The sequence below is a fragment of the Bos indicus x Bos taurus genome, chromosome 15 (genome assembly GCF_003369695.1).
Source record: "Bos indicus x Bos taurus breed Angus x Brahman F1 hybrid chromosome 15, Bos_hybrid_MaternalHap_v2.0, whole genome shotgun sequence".
NCBI classification, from domain to species: Eukaryota; Metazoa; Chordata; class Mammalia; order Artiodactyla; family Bovidae; genus Bos; species Bos indicus x Bos taurus.
Window position 1 is genome coordinate 18244973 of NC_040090.1, and position 4008 is coordinate 18248980.

At 47.3% G+C, this 4008-nt stretch overlaps 1 non-coding gene across 1 annotated transcript; it reads right to left on the minus strand.

Moving 5' to 3' along the window:
- Window positions 1–657: 657 nt before the first annotated feature.
- TRNAC-ACA lies at window positions 658–729 on the minus strand. Its single transcript has one exon. It is a non-coding gene; the product is annotated as a tRNA-Cys (tRNA).
- Between the last annotated feature and the right edge of the window lie 3279 nt (window positions 730–4008).

The window sequence follows — 4008 nt, forward strand, 5'->3', positions numbered from 1 at the left end:
CTACTCACCAAAGCTCTGATTCTTGACAATGAGGGAAGGCCCTGGATTTCTTCAGGGACGGGAATTGAATCTCAGCCCTACCCAAGTGGCCTCTCATTGGGATGGAAGCCTGAGCTTGCTCTTCCAACAGGAAGGAGAACATGACATCCAGAAATGAAGCAATCCTTTTCCTCACATAGAAGGCCCTCGGGGAGTCCCAAGCTTGCAGCGTTATGTGTAGTAGTAGAGACAAATGTCATGAGAAAAGCTGTTGCTGTGGAATGTGGCCAACCCAGCAGGTCCCTCAGAGCCCCTTGGCTGAGTCTATTCCAGGCAGTTTCTCTTCCCATCATCCTTTTCTCCATTGCCTTGTCTTCTTGCAAGAATGATGTTCGCTTTCTCCCCTAACAGTGTCAAGAACAGAACTTGGGAGAAACTTTGTGGAACCTTTTGGTTTGGGGAGCTCATCCATTCCTGTGTTAGAATCACCTCAAAATGGCGCCCCTCTTCAGTCTGCAGCTGCTTCAGGGCATGGCCACACTCTGATGAAAGTGAAGTCGCTCAGTCGCATCTGACTCTTTGCGACCCCGTGGACTGTAGCCTGCCAGGCTCCTCCATCCATGAGATTTTCCAGGCAAGAATACTGGAGTGGGTTGCCATTTCCTTCTCCAGGGGATCTTCCCAGCCCAGGGATCGAACCTGGGTCTCCCGCATTGTAGGCAGACGCTTTACCATCTGAGCCACCAGGGAATCAGTGAGGAGCCTGATAGTTATGATTAATAGTAGCTATTATCATAGGTGGTATCCCTAGAAGCAGAACCTGAGACAGGATTCAAGTTCACAGGGTGTGTCTGAGGCGTACTTCTCGGGAAACCCTAAGAGACTAGGAGAGTAGTGGAAGAGGGAAAGGGAAGAACCGAGCAAGAAGATAGCTTCAGGGAGAGTCTAACCTTGTGTTGTCCCCACTTGAGGAAAGGAAGCTTGTTTTTGGCACCTGTATCAGTCAGTCAGTGACTGCGGGCCCTGTAGGGGAGGTGTGGGCAGAACCTGCAGGGTAGGCAGCTCTCATCTGCAGAAAGCCATCCACTAGAGAAGAAGCAGCCATGAGCTGTTAGCTGTCAACACAGCGGTTACGAGATGGGTGGATGAACCTGAGAAGGGCATCTGGGCAGAATACCTATGGCATCTGCTACAGTTTCCCTTCCACACGTGGCAGCCTCTTGTAGACCTTGGGTGCTTGTCTTCTCGTAACAATTCTGTGAGGCAGGTGCTATCACCCTCCCTGTTTCACAGGTAACATAAACAGAGATTGAGAAACTTATAGACCTAAGAAGAAGCTGGCTCAGGGCTTCCCTGATGGCTCAGTGATGAAGAATCACCTGCTAATGCAGGAGAGACGGGTTCAATCCCTGATCCGGGAAATCCCACATGCCGTGGGGCAACTTAAGCCCATGCACCACAGCTACTAAGCCTGTGCTCTAGAGCCCAGGAGCCTCAACTATTAATACTGAAGCCTGCCAGCCCTGGAGCCCATGCTGTACAACAAGAAAAGCCTCTGCAGTGAGAAGTCTGGGAACCGAAGCTAGAGAGTAGCCCCTGTTTGCCACAACTAGAGAAAAGCCCATGCAGCAACAAAGACCCAGCACAGCCAAAATTAATTAAAAATTAAAAAGCTGGCCTGGAGGTCTTTCTGATTTCAATATCTCCCACTATACAGGCTCCATTTCCCCTAATAACCCAGCAGAGTACATTGCCACATTATTGATTGTTTTAATGGCATTTAAACCTCTGGGCTGAATGCAATAGTCCTCAATGTCTAATTTGGAAGTCCAATTATGCATGAGACTTTAGGGCATTCATTCAAAGAGGATTGGTCATGCTTATCATCACATAACGTCCGCATCATCTACTTAACTGCTCCAAGGAACCATGAAACCCATGTTTGGTAAAGAGAAGATCTCAAAAGATACCTGTAGTCCTAAGGTACACCTGTCCTTAGCTGGCCCAGGTTGTTAGAACATTTTCTCTTCCTTAAAATATTTGCTAAGTCAATAGGCCAATGAGTGTCATCCAGAGTGTCAACTCTGATCAACTGAGAGTGAGGGGGATTCCCAGCTGCCATCTGTGCTCACTAGGGAAGAATCCTGTTTGATTATCAATAATGACTGCAAGCAAAGAGGTTGTGATTTATGTTTGTCTTATATCTGCCGTCTTTCATTGTAGCAGTCTGAGTTGCACAGCAGTGACAAAGAGCACCCAGGTCTTGGTGGCCTCAGCATGATAAGTTACTGGCTCAACCATAGTTAGGGTTACAGAGGTCACTCTGTTCACTGCAGTTACTCTCAATCCCTCAATGATCAAACAGCTACTATCTCATAATAGAGAGGAAAGAGCGCCAGGAAGATCCTCAACATGAACAGTGAAATGTCACTTCGGCTTCCAACTTATTAGCCAGAAGGATCACAGGGTCCCACCCAGCCCCGAGGGAGAAGGCAATGCAGTCTCACTGCATTCTCAGGATGCGGGAGATGGAGAAACATTTGTTGACCAGCACTAACAAATTATTACGGCCCACTTCTCTTGTCATCTGTTATCGGATGTACTTTGTTTTCCAAAGGCAAAATCTGTTTACCACTCGGCCAATGGAGACCATATCAAAGTCTCACCCAATTGTGGCACCACGCTCAAAGCCCAGTATCTTGGGGTGATGTGTGGACATTTCTGCATATGGTTCAGATGTGGCTCCTGTTGGCCTGAAAACCAATAAACAAACAAACAAAAATCCAAGTTTTCTGCAGCTCCTAATCTCTCTTCCATACCCCTCCTACCAACATAGTCCCATAGTGAAATAGGATCAATTTAGTCACTTTGAAAAGTGAAAGTCAAAGTGTTAGTTGCTCTAACAACTAACATCTGACTCTCTGTAACTCCATAGACTGTAGCCCATCAGGCTCCTCTGTCCATGGAATTCTCCAGGCAAGAATACTAGAGTGGGTCTCCATTCCCTTCTCCAGGGGATCTTCCTGACCCAGGGATCGAACCTGGGTCTTCTGCATTGCAGGCAGATTCTTTACCGTCTAAACAAGCAGGGAAGCCCCATAGCGAAGTCGCTCAGTCGTGTCCGACTCTTTGTGACCCCATGGACTACTGCAGCCTCCCAGGCTCCTTTGTCCATGGGATTTTCCAGGCAAGAGTACTGGAGTGGGTTGCCACTTCCTTCTCCAGGGGATCTTCCCGACTCAGGGATTGAACCCAGGTCTCCTGCATTGCAGGCAGACGCTTTACCCTCTAAGCCATGAGGGAAGCCCCTGGGAAGCCCTATAGTCACCTTAAATTATTCCCATCTGGACAGGAGACAAACAGAAGACCTAGAGCCACAGAATTTCAGAAATCCTGATGGGAAGACATTAGAGGCCCCCCAAGAAATTTCTTGATTAGGTTTTGATCTAGCTCCCTGGAAGCCAGTCCATTCCCCACACCCCACCAATGACCCTTAATTCCACCTCCTAGTAAGCCCTTCTCTTTCCATTATACTTTTTTGATGCACATGAAGAGGATACTCAGAAACAATTTCTGCTTTTGTTCATAGAACAAACATTCTCTACCTTTTGTTCATAGAAAGACTATGCTGGATGCCACATTAGTTTCTGCAGAGGTTTTCACAATCGACATGATGACCATGTACTTGAATTGACTTTGTTTCTGAGGCTAAGCTGACCTTTAGGGCACAAAGCATCTCTCCATTTTTTTGGGTTTGAAAAGTGCTAACTTCTTCCAGCTCTACATGTTTTCACATTTCTAGAGTTTCTCCTTCCCTCTGGGGAGATAATAAAAGTATTTGACTTAGTCACTGTGCCATTTGTCAGGGTCTCTCGGTGACTCTGATGGCAGAGTCTGTCTGGGACCTGGAATGGGCACACAGCATACAGTGGGCAATTCGGTTTGGTTATCTGGGGCCACGGAGAATTTGCAGTTGTTTGTACTGCTAACGGCTGCCTGATATATTAGGCAAATTTATTTCCTGCTCTG